Source organism: Ambystoma mexicanum, chromosome 12 (genome assembly GCF_040938575.1).
Source record: "Ambystoma mexicanum isolate Mex_15411 chromosome 12, UKY_AmexF1_1, whole genome shotgun sequence".
NCBI classification, from domain to species: domain Eukaryota; kingdom Metazoa; phylum Chordata; class Amphibia; order Caudata; family Ambystomatidae; genus Ambystoma; species Ambystoma mexicanum.
The window spans coordinates 49,151,449-49,167,398 of record NC_090936.1 but is presented as its reverse complement, the minus strand read 5'-3'; the positions used below and the strand labels follow the sequence as shown (position 1 = coordinate 49,167,398).

General features: G+C 46.8%; 1 protein-coding gene across 5 annotated transcripts in view; it reads right to left on the bottom strand.

The window, feature by feature from the left end:
- ST7 (suppression of tumorigenicity 7) overlaps positions 1-15,950 on the bottom strand; it is a 596,792-nt gene that overhangs the window by 438,267 nt on the left and 142,575 nt on the right. The window lies entirely within an intron of this gene.

The following is a 15,950-nucleotide window of genomic DNA, read 5'->3' as shown; positions in this document are numbered from 1 at the left end:
CTTATGTCATAAAACTCAATGATATGTGTGCGGTGAGCGGGGTAATTCGGGATTGAGAACATATCTGTTAGTGATGGGAATAGGAGCAAGGGTAACTAAATAAAAAACTCAGTTCAACAGGGTTAAAGTTCTCTGGGGTGTTCTCAATTCAAACCTAAACAGAGTCCACTTGTGTGGGGGAAAATAAAAGTCCTTGATATGCGATATGGCATTTATAACAAGCCTGTACACAAGTGTTTCTAGCCATGACAAAACAAGGAGGGGGAAACAAAAGGGAGGACAAAACAATGATCTTACTAGGCCTTGTGTCATTCGGATGGTGCAAGAGCAGGGAAGGGGGCAAGGTGGAGGATGGAGAAGTGCGGGACAAAGGGGAAAAAAATAGACAAGTGTGCAGCCAACGGGTGGCAATTAAGTGCAAGAGAGGGGACTGTAGGGTTACAGATACAGACCACAAGTGCAGGGGAGCCAAGAGGCAGTGGAGGATTGCAGCTGGACAGGAAGGGACCTGGGCCCGAATTCAGAGCATGACCAGAGCATGGAACAGGCAGGTGATCAGCAAGGCAGAGGAAGAGAGAACGCAGAAGCAAAGAGAAAGGTCTTGAGTTGCTTCAGGAACCAGAGATGGTTCGGTTCAAGTTTCAGAGAGGAAGGGAGGTTGTTCCAGAGGGAGGACCCAGCCAAATAAAGAGATCTGCCGCCAACTCTATGCTTCAAAAAGCGACTGACCCTGAGGGAGATGGACGTTGAAGAGCAGAGAACTTGAGAAGGCAGATATTTAGGAAGAGAGAGTTGGAGGGAGTGTGGTCCTAGGCCGCAGAAAGCCTTGTGGCCAATGCAAAGAGTCTTGAACTTGATCCTTGCCGCCACTGGGAGCCAGTGAAGTGATTTCAGAGCTGGGGAGATACGATCCTTGGGCTTGAGGCCAAGGACAAGTCTCATAGTCCTGTTCTGGATGAGTTATAGAGGACGGAGAGTACAGCCAGGAAGATTTAGAAAGAGGCTGTTGCAGTAGTCCAGCCTAGAGAGGACCAGAACTCTGGAGACAGTGAGCTGCTGGGGGAAAGTGAGGAAGGGACAAACACATCTGAGGAGGTGCAGCAAGCAATTTGACTTTGTGAAGACGGAGATGTGATGAGAGAAGGAGAGTGTGGAGTCAAAGATGACCCGAGGTTCTTAGCCTCACAGGTAGGAAAAGAAAGAGGGCCCAGGGTGGGTGGCCAGAGGGTGAGAGGAAAGGAGGGAGCTGGTGTTCCGATGATGAGGATCTCAGTCTTACTGGCATTAAGGCACAGATCATTGGCAGAACACCATTCCTGAATGGCAGAAAGACAGTCACAAATGAAAGCAGGAGTAGAGGCGGCTGAGGGGAGCCTGAAGGACAGCTGAGTGTCATCTGCATAGCACTAGAAGTTGGAACAGAGGGCAACTATGCAGTGGGCAAAAGGTGACAGGTATTGATTGAACTGCCAGGGTGAAAGATTAGATCCCTGGGGAATACCACAGGGAGAGAGATAGACAAGAGGAAGGACCACAGTTGGACGTAGGAGGGTTGATCAGTGAGAAAGGAGGTCTGCCAGTCCAGGGCCTGATCAGTGACACCCAGGTTATCACGCAGCCGGTTGAGCAGGATGGCATGGTTGACCGTATCGAAAGCAGAGGAAAGATCAAGGATGATGAGGAGAATAGGACGGAAGGAATGTTAGATCTAGGTTGGAGAGCAGGTCTTCACGGATGTTCAGGAGAGCAGTTTCTGCGTTTCTCGCCGCTCTGAAGCCAGACTGATGGTTATGGAGGCAACCAACAGATGAAATGTGAACGTTAAGCTGGGAGATGGCCAGCTTTTCCAGGCGTTTGCCCAGGAAAAGTAATGGAGATTGGGCAATAGTTGACCAGACAGGAGGGATTGGCAGGTTTCATAAGAAGGAGGTGCACAAGGAAGTACTTCAGAGGGGGGGTGAAGGTTCCAGTGGCCACTGGGTGATTGACACCCTCGCTCCGGCCTAGGCCGGTTTCTGCAATGTGGTAATTGATGGTTTTGGAAGAACCAGGATGAACCTGTTTTGACAAGACTTTCATAGATCAGACCTGAACAAAGGAAGGGAGGGGGAGAGGCGGTTGCAGGAGGGCCAGGAAAGGAGGAGGAAGATGGAGGAGTAGAGGATGGACAGGATGTCCTGGGTTTTTGTGATGAAATGAGAAGTTGGGCCGTGCAGAAGGCCTGGGAGGGGACATGGATAGTAGAGACTGCAGCAGGTTTGGCCAGCTCCTTGAAGATTTGAAAGAGTTTGGACAAATGGTTAGGTGCCGCAGGGACGCAGGCTTGGATGTGTGCTCTCTTCTAAGCATGGACAGAGTCTGTATTGCCTTTGGAGAAGGCGGCAGGCCAGTTTGTTACAGGGCGTACCTATTGCCCTCCACTTACTCTCATCCACCCTACACATGGGTTTAAGGGTGATGAGGTCTGAGTTGTACCAAGAGTTGCACTTGGATTTGGGCTTCAGGCAGATCCTCATGACAGGGGCAAATATATAGAGTGTCAGAGATATAGCAGTGAAGGTTAGAAAGGGCTGTGTCAGGGTGTGAGTCAGCCAAAGGGGCAAAAGGAGGAGAGAAAGTGGCATTGAAAGCCTCAACTGACGCACACTTCATGGGTAGGATGACCGAGAAGGTGGATGGCAGAGCTGGAGTAGACTTGTCCTGAGGGGTAGAGAGGGAGAGATGGGAGGAGAAAGTGATCACTCCAGGAGAGAGGAGTGATGAGAGGGTTAGAGAGGGGGAGGTCTGGGGAGATCAGAACATCCAAGATGTGCCCTGCAGAGTGAGTCGGGCCAGGGAAAAAGAGAGAAAGAGGGAGAAAGAAAGAGAGTCGAAGGAGGACAGGAAGCATACAGGTGGATGTTGAGGTCTCCGAAAAAAGGAAAAGTTGAAAGATGGAGGCAAGGAGCGAGGAGGCGAGGTCCACCTACTCTGAGAGGAAAGAGGTTATCTGGCCAGGAGGCCGGTAGATAGTGGCCACAGTCAGAGAGCCTGCAGACCAGGCATTCAAAGGAGAAGTCATCCTGCAGTGGAATGATAGAGCCAGGGATCCACTCCGGGAAGGTCAACGCTACACCCCCAACGGGATGGTTGGTTCTGGGCGAGGGGAGGGTTAGTTCTGGGCACGGAAAGGATCTTGTAGCCACCAGGGTGGAGAGTGTCAACATTTGTGACAGATCTGGCCGTGAACCACGTCTCGGTCAGACCGAGAAAATCCAGATCGAGTTCTTCAAAAAGTCGGCAGATGTCAGAGGAGTGTTTGACAGCTGAGCGAGAGTTGAGTGGCAATGTGGAGCAGGTTGTCATCTTTGAAAGAATTCCATGGGGGTTACAGGTCTGTGGTACTCTGAGGAAGTGTAGAAAGAGCCAAAGGAGGAAGGAGGAGAGGGCAAGGTAGCCAAGGAGGAGGAGGATGCCAGAGAGTTAACGGAAGAGGGAGGCACAGGGCGGACCGAGAAGCGGTAGAGGGTGTTGCAGTATGGAGGAAGCAGAGGAGCCAGAGAAGGGAAAGAAGGGACAGCAGGAGAAGAAAAGCAGTTGATAAGTCGCAGGAAGCGTCTATCAAAAAGGAAGAGGTTGGCCCGAGGGCCTTGGACCAAGAGGGTGCCATTTAGATAAACATTAATGATGGTCTTGGAGGAGTGGAAGGGGGCCAGGAGGGCCTCCCACCGTGTGCCACCATTAATGGGTGAAGAGGAAGGGAGAGAGCACAGAGACCATATGGAGGGTCCATAGGCCTGGAGAGGGAACAACAAAAAGGATGTCAGTGACAGTCTGTCTGGAGGAAGCGCTGGTGTAGGTATCAGGGATAGGGAGGCCTGGGTTATAGACCAGGATATCCCTTTTGAACTTCTTCCTCCCAGACTTCGTGGGAAGGGCAGGATAGTCAATAGAAAAGCAGTTAGATAAGCTAGGTGAGACAGAGTGCCATAGAGGATGCAAAAGAGACGGTGGGGGGAGGGGTGGTGTGGGGGGAGGGGTGGTGTGCAGAGTGGGGGGAGGAAACACTAGGGTTGGAACACAAGGAGGAGGGGAGAAAACAGACAGACAGTGACAACTCAGAAGAAATAATAGACAATGTAGTTCACGTGGGACCTAGATGGAGGAGTGGACACAGCAATCAAAAACAAAAACAAATTAACAGAGTAGACGACCAAGGGAAGCTAGACGAAAAAAGTGTGCTACGTGGATGCATGCAGTACAATGTGAGGAGACCACCAAGAAGTGGAACTCCAAGTTAAAGAAAAATCAAACAAATGGGAAAAATCAAACAAATGGACCTAGGGGAAAGAGTGAGAACAACAGGAATGCAGGCAATACGATGTGAACAGTAATCAGCAGAGCAGTCAATACAAAAAAGGAGACCTAGAAGAAGAGCACAACAGAACACATGGCAGTGTGATGTAAACAACAATCAGGATAACAGGGCATCATAAACAGAGCAGTCAATGAAAAGAAACCTAGAAGAAGGCAAAAGCACAGTAGAACACAGAGCAATACACAAAATGACAAGGAAATGGCTGGGAGGAGGGACAGGGCAGGGGAAGGCGAAGGTAAGTGCCCACAGGGGAGCAAGGATGCACGGCTGGTGTAGGATTGCATGGGAGCGCACGCGATTAAGGGATATGGTGGAACGCATGAGTAAGCGAGAGAACCACATAATCAAATGATGCACGGAAGAACATGCAGCCTAGGAGGTGAGTGAGCGCACACGATCAGGGATAGCGAGGGAGCCACAAGATCGAGGAATGTGTGGGCGTGCATGAAGCAAGGGAGGAGTGAGCCAAGCGAATTCAAGGAAAATTAGTGAACCGCGCGATTGGAGGGTGCACGGGGGGGGCATTCAGCCAAGAAGGTGAGTGAGCATGCGCTATCAAGAAAGCGGGGGTACCCACTTGATCGTGGGTGTACGGGAGCACACACAGACTAGGAAGTGAGTGAGCACACACGATCAGGGTTAGAGAGGGAGGCACGTGATCGAGGAATGCTTGGACCAGGGATGCAACTCAAGGGGCAAGCGAGCCATACAAATTCATGGAAAAACAAGGGGACCACGTGATCACAGGGTGCGTGGAGGGCAAGCAGCCTGAGAGGGAGCGAGCACAGCAATCAAGGGTAGCGAGGAACCACGCAAGTGAGGAATGTGTGGAAGGGAAAGCGTCCTGGGCTGCAGGTGAGCGCAGGAACGCACACAGCCAAGAGGGGCAGAAGCGTGGGTGGTCTGAGGGCAGAGGGACCAGACCAGGGGGAGGAACGGAGGTCAGGGGGGCAAGAGGGCACAGAGTCAGAAGGCTATGTGGTGTGAAGCAAGCTAATTCTGCCCACAGCTCTTTACCTGGCAGTTGTAGACAGGAGGGTGAGGTCATCCGCACTCACTGTCCATGCCAGTAACCCATTGCTGCCAAACACCTGTCTCGCTCAACACAGAGGCCTTGTCATGCGAGAAATTTGCTGCGGAGGGCCCGAACCTCTGATATTATAGGCTTGGACGCGTGGATGTAGCAAACGTGCTATATGTCATCGGGCAGAGTCTTCTGCACACCTGCGTCGTAACACCAAGGCCTTGTCCTGCAAGGGCTTAGATTCCTTCACTTAAAGTTGAAGGAATCCATGCAAAATTAAGGCCAAACAGGGACATCTGGCCAAAATAAAATGTCTGGGGTTTCCTACACCATCCTTGGCTGAGTCCGCCACCTGGATCCTCTAAGGCACCAGAGCCAAAGTTTCAAGTTCAACAGTCTGCAGCTCTAGATGGAGATAGATCGGGTTCAAACCAGGTCCACCCAGCCAGGGTTTTTAGGAGCATACCTGCATGAGTGGCAGTCTCTTGCCAATCCCTGTTCTAGAGTCATGGTCCCCAGAACACTCCCTACCGTGCTTCTCCGGCAGTGCCTTTCCTGCCCCTCTGAGGTAGCACTGTCTTTTCTCTTCCCACCTCTCGAGACTGGTGCACCAACACCCAGCTGGTCTTTTTAATTGTGGGGGTGAGGGAGGCAGGGGTGTCATTTGACCACCTCCATAATCCACAGGCTGAGTGCGTTTATCTGTAGGTATTCCAATCTCATATCAAACATCCCACCTTTCTTTCAAATGACCTTACTCTGCTTACCTCTCAATTTCTCTCTCCACAGATGGTAGCTCCTTTCTATTCTGCCACCTTGGTGTTCTCCCTCCAGTCTCAAGCGGTCTATTCCAGATGGTATTAGTTCCTCCTCAAAACATTGACACAGATGTCAACTCCTCCTTCAACTTTGTCCCTCCTCACTCTCTCCAATCTTCCTTCTCCAACTTAACCCCCATCCCCTTCTTTCCAATCTTCAAGCCTCTCCCTCTGCTTGCTCTCCTCTTCTCTGTGGTGCACGAATAGGACTCATGAAAGGAAAAGTTTCCCAAAAAACAAAACTTCCCTACTTGTTAGTGGCTTTCAATATTTGAAAGCTTGTTTCCTTAAAGGAAGGGAAATGCTCAATTCCCTACACCGAGTATTAGGGTCTGGCTAGGGAACTGGAATTGCTCTCCATAGGGGGGTCAACCTGATGAGCAGGGCATGTTTATGTGACTTCTTCCTGCCTTAATTTTCAGACCCAGTTGGGGCAGTTTGAGATCCCTGTATTCCTTGTATCTTGAAACCACCAGCTTGGGGCGGTACCGTACCCCTTTGACCAGCTCACATTCGGTCACTGTGGTTAAACTGTGAACTACAAACTAAAATGTACTACTATTTAAATGTAGCCACGATTGTTTATTCTAGATTCTGCCAGGGAAAGGGGAGTTCCTCCACCCCCAAAACAATGCATAGGGCCCTGCTATCGGGGTCCTCAATCTGCAACATGTGTTGACATCGCTTGAAAGAAATGTTGCTGTAAATTCAAAGCAAAGGGGATACAACGTTGCTGCAATAAAAGAGGTTTCTAATTGCTACACTTTGCAGTGGTGAATGCGGATATCAGTCACCTTTTTTATGCCAGTTATTTAAATATTTCCCAAATTATTAAACATCTTTTCCAAGCTTTTTAAAAAACTTGGGGCAGACGCGCATGTTTTGTTATACACATTTGTTAATAATAATAATAATAATTCTTTAATGTGATATAGTATGAAAATTAAATTCAAACTTTACACATATATCAATAGACATTGCAATGAAAATTATACATATAAAATCATACATCTAAATTCATCCTACTTATATTTAGCATTAGATACACAACAAATCTAAAATCTAAAATCAAAAATCCCGACAAAAGGAGGGGGAAAGTTAGGGTAAAGGGTCAATATGAACCTGATTGCTGATACAGCCTTCATGTTGTTCAAAACTAGTGTTGGGACAGCTAAGTCAAGTATAAATGTCTCTCCAGATCGTTACCCAAAAGTCAGAGGTGGAGTTTTTCCATTTTCTGTTCTACCTGTTGCCAGACATTATACAGGGCTATGAATAGGTGCATGTTCGATGTATTAGTACAATAACGCCAAAACATAAGTTTGGGTATTGATAATGGATCATGCACAAATTCTCCCAGATAGTGAACAATAGACTTCTTGATTGCTCTGCATTGTGTTAATACATGTCTTGTCGTCTCCAGACATACAGAGGATTTACACACTCGACAAGTTCGCTCTGCTGTAGGTATGTTTTCCCTTACTCCTATTCTAGACAGGGTGGGCAGTTGTTCCAATCTGAATAGAATGATGAAACGGCGGAGTCTTCTAGTAGGACATAGTAGGAGATAGTCCTGAGGTTTCATAAACTTATATACTCTGTGAGTCACAAAATGATAGGATTTGAGGGATTCCAAATGGGCAAAGTTCTCTAGCCAGTCCCATAGGTCTATCTTTTTCCTCAGGGCATTTAGCTAGTTAATAAAACAAATAGAAATTTCTAAGATTTCAGATTCTATCCACGCAACTTCAGAATCTATACAGGATCACAAGTGACCGGGTTACTGCCCCTAAAAATAGCCAATATGGTTCAGGGTTTAATGGCAGCACTAGATCAACATGGCATCTGCAGCACCGCAGTTTACGGATCTGGCACAACTCGCAGGAGACAAATCATTGTGGCCATTCCCCCACATTGTGACATTTTATAGGCGGCTAGCCTCTCTACCTATACTCTCTTCTACACCCCACAGTGTGGGGTCGAGCCCCATGGTGTACCCATTTAATATTATTAAACACATGAAGACCCACAAATGCTGCAATCAGTCTTTTAATTACTGGTGGCACATACACAATCATCATTTAATCGTTACAGTCCTTAAAAGGGACAGATACGTTTTCCATTGTGTAAACATCACTACTGCAAGCCCATGTATGCTGGTTCCGTGGGATGACAGGTCCTCCCCCCTTCTATTGCCAGCAAAACTATCAAACGAAGGCTCACATTCGTCCTGTGGGACGGAAGCTCATCATTCCGACTATTCTGGTGATCATAAGAAAAGCACAACCGCACTCGATCATAAGCCTCTACTCCAGTAGCATCTACTAACCAGGAGTACAGCATGTTTCTGACTATTTTATAAACAAACCTGGTTAATGCAATAGTCGCCTCAACCTTTCCACTAACTGTTTAGTGTAACCACATCCCCTGTTGTAAGCTGGAGGATGGGAATAGTGAGAGACTAGGGGCCTGCACCACCAGAGGTTCCCCTGGTGTCCACCACCAAGAGTACCAATACCGGAACATCATAGCCCTCCCGCAGAATAAAAAGGGACTTTCTGGAAACAAGTCTTGTGGACGATACGAGGAGGTGGAAGCAGACCACCTTCAGACCGAAGCTGCTGTGGTCCATGAACGCCCGAGTGACCAGAGGCAAGATCAAAGAGACGCTGTGCAAATCCCTCCTGCCAGCTCCACCAATTCTCAGACTGCAATATCTTCCCCGCAGATCCTACTCGGAGTGTAAAGTGTGACCCGGTGGCAAGCACTGCTTCGTCTAATCAGCTGTCAGAGGGAACACAAATCACAACTAGCCTTGATTACCATGTCAGTCAAGAACATAGTTACAACATTATGGGGCCAATCGGACACCATGGCTGCCCAAGAGCAGAATTGAATAGGTACCTATGAAAATGACTAGTGGTATACTGCACAAGGCCCGTGAGGTGGTTGAGATAGAGTGGGAAGGCTTCTTAGTGAGAATTCTTCAGGACCTATCAGTGTAAACCCTCAAGCAAGGGCGAAAATGAAGGTCCCTGACAAGATGGCTTCAGGAGGAAGTGGGGGAGCGGGCTGGCCATGGTACGGCCAAGTGAAAGGGCGTCCTTGTAAATGAGGACCATTCCATCACCTTTTCTGATTGCTCTGGCACAGTGAAGTATAGTGTAGCCTGTTGGGACGGCGATTCAGAGTGACGGACCAGCTGCTAGTGTGAGCCAAGTTTCCGTGATGGCCAGGATGTCAATGTTATTCACGGTGATGAGATCCAAGATGTGAGGAGCATGGGCCACCAGGGATCTGGCAATCATCAGGGTGCACCGGAGAGGTGAGGTTTGAGTGATGCAAGGTGGGACAGGGGCGGCAGGACAGAGTGGCCATGCAGCATCTGAGGCTGGCGTTTCGGGTTTCAAGAGCCAGAGGGAGAGATTCAGGAAGGATGGAGGGCCCTAAGGTGTGAGCAGCTAAGTGGTAGGCGCGTTCTGATAATGTGCGTGGTAGGGTGTGACAAAGGTGATGTGTCGGGAAGGCAGCAGCAGTGGGCGACCTAAAGATAGTGTCCAGTGGCAGGATCAATAGGAGGTACTGTGTTCTGCCCGGTAACGCATGAATACAAATCCGGTGTGCGGCAGGTTGCATGCGGTGGAGTGTGTTGTAGGGGTAGTTATGGGCAGGATAGGTAACAGGGGAGTAATGTTTGGCAAGGGGCGGAGTGGTGGAAGGAAGCTGGTGGGATGGGGCGTCAGGCAGTGTTTGGCACTGGTTGGGTTGACTGATTGATTGATTGATTGATTGATTAGATGTAGTATTCTGCTATCCTGGGCAATAGTAGCGACCAATGGTGAGGTGCACCATGGTTAAGCTAAGGGAGTTGATTTTTGAGAGGGTGTTAACTCCAGGTTGCAGTGGCACGTTTATTTGCAAGTGGCAGAGCACTGGGAGGAAAGTGGTGGGATCAGATGGGGGAACATAAACCGCAGAGGAGAGTTTTACACATTGGAGACTTGGCGCGCTGCAGGGCTGTGTAGATACACTAGCAAAGGGCAACAGCAAGGGATTACATTCATCATCATTGCGGGAGGCAGTACTGCCTTGGGCTGGAACCGATGCTACAGGTGGGCTAGCATGTGATGACTACTTTCCTCCTAGGATGCCGGTAGCACTGCTGGGTGAAAGATCAGTTGATGTAGGGTGGCTCACGTACGGTATGGGTGGTCCATTGGTTGCTGGTGGAGGGAATGGGGGGGGCACCTTTCATGCCGTGACAGGCAAGGGTCTTGAGTGTAAGCCTTCTGAGTGGGCAACAAAGAAGGAGAAGAGGCAAATGAGAATAAAGTGGAAAAAAGTGACAATGAGAAGGGATAGAAGAGCCTGCTATGTCTGGGGTAGATCACTAAGGAGACGTGAAGAAACAGAAGACCGTCAAGAGGAATGGAGGGAGGAGGACCAAGTGAAGTAAGAACTAATACTCGATCTTTCTATACAAATAGAAGAAGAAAAGGAAAAAAAAAAAAGACCTTCAGGATGCATGTGATCTATACACCTCTCATGATTCAGAGATTGGACTAGACCATATTTCCGCATTGGTTCCAAACTTCGGCTCTCACAGAGCAGTGGAATCCAAGGCGATTGATATTTTAAATGTAGTATCAACATTGGAAGAGGTACTGGCGCATGCAATCACGGATATCCTGAGGCCAAAGACACCAATGGTGTCAGTCTTGGCATTTATCTGTACTTTAGTTGGCAAATTGAAATCTTTTGGGGACAGGTCCTCAACTAGGATATGGCACAGAAACAGGAGACCCTTCATTTTCAACACTTCACCCCTCGGCAAACAGACTTAATTCAAGTGACACCCCAGTATCTTTAGACACGGTCTCTGGGGTAGTTTAAGCAGTGGCCATACATAATTTGGCCACCCGCTCCCTAACCACCTAAGGGGTCATAATCGGTCCCGAGTCACTTCTGTGGTGTCAGCTTTACAAAGAGAACAGACAAGAAGTGTGGATCAATCCACATCAAGTGAGGACAGTTGAGGGAGGGGACCATGGAGTCCTCGTTGGACTTCTGTTTGGTGATAGCTAAGGAAGGGGCATAGGAGAGATGTGGAGGAATAGAGATGGTGAAATTACCAGAGAGTAATATCCCTCCCCAGAGTCAAAAGGAGATCCAAGTGAAGCAACTACCTTATCCAGCCGAAGGGTCCACTCATCTGGGGTGGGGGGCTGCCTCGGAGGCCATTAATGGGTTGGAAAATAGGTCTTCGTTCTTAAAGGTCACATTTGACTGCCAGCGTGGACAGCAAAGAAGAGCAAGATCTGATCTGCAACAAAGAACCCCAAAGCAACTCACCCCAAGTTCACCGACTAAAGAAAAAGGGAATTAACAGCAAAAGGGACTGTTGGGTCGATCGCTATGTATGGGGTTGTGGAATACGAGAGGTTTTGTCCATTTATTTAATAATGAGAGGTCGGCTTTAAAAACCTTTCATATCTGTTGCCTGCAGGAAACTTGCTTATGTCCGAAACCCTTGTGTGAGGGGTTCCAGGTGTGCTGCAATATGGCCATGAAAAATAAAAAGGGAAGGCCGACAGCAAGCCTGATGACCCTGATAAAATTGGGCCAGGGTTTTAATGTGGTGAAATGTAAAAAACGCAACCCCCTTCATACAGAGGGTTTTGTTAAGTTAGCAAAGGCCATTGTTTAAGGAGGCAGAGTTTAGAACAGTGTTCAAACTCTATTGGAACACGGGGGAAATAGATTAAATGGATTTTGTGAATACTGTTACTACTCTAATTGATGAAGTGTATGTTGAAGTAAATGCCTCATTAATTGTGATTTGTGGAGATCTGAACATCAGATGTTTTGGGAAAGATGGTATTCAACTGCCATTAGTAATGATGGCTAAGAGAGCTAGGGCCTGGGTTAATGAGATGAAGGAACGTGATATCTTCATGTTAAATGGCCAGATAAAAGAGGATATCCCAGCTCAACAAACACGGTAAAGAGGCGCTCAATCACATTTGGACTATTTCTTTATCTTAAGAGGGATGTTTGATTCAGTGGTTAAGTTGACGGTGACACCTATGGATGAGAGTGACTATCATCTGTTAGGTTTAGAATGGAAGGCTGATCAAGTGGTGAGTCAAGGACAAATGAACCATATGTCCCAAGTGAACCGGGAGGTAGGGGGAAATCGATTGCGAATTATTCCATCTGATAGCTCTGCAATTGTTTGAGTATGGCCAGGCCAAAATGGCAGAAGAGGTTGGTGTGGAGTACTTGGGTATTTTGATGGAGTTTAAAACCCAGCCTAGACTTCGAAGTGGGTATGAAACGATTAAGCTACATTGTTTTGATAAAGATCTGTTTGAGGCAAGGAAGTAGTATAGAGCTGACCTAAGGAGATTTAATCAATTATATGCAAGAACTAAAATTGCCCTAATAAGGAAAAGGAAACAATATAGGAGTTGGCTTCTAGCTACCAAAGTCCTGCGTCTTCAGAAAGACGCGGAAGTAACATTGAAGGGGGTATCCAAGAGAAATACAAGGGATCTATGGGCTTAGTTGCATCATAATCCTGACTATCAAAAAGCTAATGTATTAAAGCGGTGCAGGAAGAGGCATAGGTGTCCTATTTCTCTCAATTGTTTGCTAGGACAAATTATGCCGTTCCCATGGCGCCGAGAGACCAAGGTTGAAATGGGATATTCAATTTGATAGAGAAACAATCCTCTATGTAATAAAGAACTCGAATCCTCTCGAGCAGCGGGCCCGGATGGGTTGAGTGATGATCTGATTGGGCAAAATGTCTGGATGGATTTCTGCTTTCTGTTATTCAATCAGATTTTGGAGAGAAATTGGACCCAGCATCATGGAAATGTGCCCAGATAGTCCCAATATTCAAGAAGGGTGATAATAGCCCTCTTGGACACATTGGGGAAAATGTTTGCCTCGATCCTGCTGTGCCATTTAAACCAATGGGTGAATGAAGCTAGGTGGCTAGATCCCAGGCAAAATGAGGTAAGCTCTATACTGCATTTATTGACCTTGAACAGGCTTTCGATAGCATAAGTAGAGAGAAGTTATGGGAGAAAATGAAAGATTGGGCTTGTCAACCGATTTGGTGGAGGCTATCAAAGCGCTCTGCAAGGATGTCCACTGGCTCCCATTCTTTTTAACTTATTCATCTCGAATATGGCAGAGAGCCAACCGGGAATCCAAGCCTTCCCACCTAAAATATATGGGCAATGTGTCCCTTGGATGCTGTAAGCGGATGATCTGTTTTTTTTTGGGCCAGACACTCATTGGTTTTCAACGAAGATTGAACCAGTTTGTAACATATCTGGGAAAGAACGGTCTGTGTATAAATCCCAAAGACTAAGGGCCTCATTACGACCCAGGCGGTAAGTTACCGCCTGGGCCGTGACTTTACCACCATGGCGTAGTTTACGCCATGGTGGTTGGCGGACTTACCGCCCCATTCCGAGTTTGGCGGGGCGGTAAGTCCCCAATCCCCATTTACCCTTCCCCATTTTTGCCCCATAGGGCATAATGGGAGTGGGGAAGGCGTTAATTACGCCACCGTAAATTACGGTGGCGTAATTAAGTCCATGGTCCCTTAGCGCCATGGATTTTAACACCTGCTAAAAGCAGGTGTTAAATCCGCCATGGCGCTAAGGGACCTCGTACTCAGGCGGTAAGGGTCGGCGCTGTTTACGGCGCCGTAAACCCCTTACCGCCTGAGTTGTAATGAGGCCCTAAGTTAATGTTAGTCTCTGTTGATGGAAGCAAGGGATATCCAAAATTTAGATGGTTTGTGGGTCGAGAGATGCTAGAATGCACGAATCAAATAGCATGCCTCAGAGTCTCTTAATTATAAAGTTATCGAGACGCAATTGTTGGAGATTGCGAGACTAAAATGTAAGAGACTGACAACTCAGACCTCTATGCTCCAGAGGAGGTATGGTAAGTTTTCTGTAACACCAGTAGTGACCTTTTATAAACAAAAGCAGATTCCTATCCTCTCTTGCGTAACTGAGATGGCCTTAAATCTACCTATTCAGTTTTGGGATGGATTGGAGAGTTATTACTGGAAGTGACTCTTGCATCTACTGCATTCATAACCAATTGCTTTAATTAGGTACGAGTTGGGGTTGCAATCCTTGGGATCAAGAATTGGGTGGAAAACGCTGGCTCTATACAAGAAGTACATTGAAGAGAATACTCCTCCTCCTTTTAGGATATTGAGGAACAGGAAACATGATAAAAGGGATTGGTTGTTACATATTTGGAAACAAAGCTGTCGGGATAAGTTATTAAGTTTGAACTTATCAAATCAAATCTTACTGGAAACTCCTGATAATGTTAAGTATAAAGTAAAGATCCAGGATTGGATAAATACCCAAGAAAGTAGGTTAAAATGTCAACTGTCCCTAAACATGGTTTCAGAGAGATCAGATAATCAGCTCCCGGGCTATCACAATGAGTTTCCCAGCACCCGATACCGAGATTTGTTTATGCGTTTAAGATTGAATATTTTTTACCTACTACAGAGGTTCTTGCCTTTCGCAGACAGACCAAAAAAACATTTTTTTGTAGATATTGTACCAGAATGGAAACAACAGAGCCAACTAAACATTTGATAATGGAGATAATGTAATGTCCTGGTTTGGAAGTGCTAACAATGAAGCAGGTTGGAAAGGATTTCTCCTCGCTATCTCGGGATGAATGGTGGATTATGTTTTTACTAATATCTCGTTGTTTCTTGCATTAATTAAATTCTTGGAAGAAGTTTTAAAATTGTAAATTACTGTTACTGGGTGGGAGGATGGATTATGAGATTGTAAAGATTTTAAAATTTTCATCGTAAGGATGGACGTTAATTTGATTTTCTATTTGTGTATGATGAATTGATGTCTAATGTTTATGAAAGGTTTATAATAAACTAAATAAAAAAAGATGTTCAGAGTGCCTTCATTCGCAATATTTCTTTCACCTCAGACATTATGTGGAACATGAAAGTGGTCCCTTGATCTATTAAGATCTTTCGCGAACCCTACTTGAGCCAGGAAGGGAATAAGGTGTTTCAAAATCTGTTGGCGCATATTGTTCCGAAGGGCAAAAGCTTCAAGGTGCCCTGTGGCATAAACTACTATAATCAAGATGAACTTTTTAACACATTTCTATGGTTCAAGAGGCCCAATGATGTCAAAGCCAATACGAGAAAAAGGGACATCTATAATAGGGAATGGTTGAAGGAGAACTGGTGGTACTGATTGGGATTCAGTTTTCAAACAGAGGGAACAGGTCATCACAAAATTCTTGACATCACCGTAAATTGCAGGCAAATAGAATTTTGGTATAACCTGTGTTTTAGTCAACCCCCGGCCGTTAAGTGAGTTTGCAAGATCTAACACTACCCTCCGGTGACTCCGGAGGAATTAACAGCTGTGTTCTTGGGGTGCCTTCTGGAGATACATAGCCTCTATGGAGAAGACCTCTTAAAAAGAAGGGACCAGCCTAAGCCTTGCACCTCTTCCTCAGGTATAACCTTGGAAAAGGCCTCTGTTACAATAGGAACATTATGTTGTGCAAAGGTTAAGTTGGGAATAAGTTCTGCTTCTTCAATCTGTTACACAGATATGTTTTTTGGCTGTTTGTCTGCCTCTCAGAATCCTTTTGTGCACCTTTCGGTTTCACCCTGTTCCTGAGCTTCCTGTGGGATAGGGAGGATGACAATCTCTTGAAT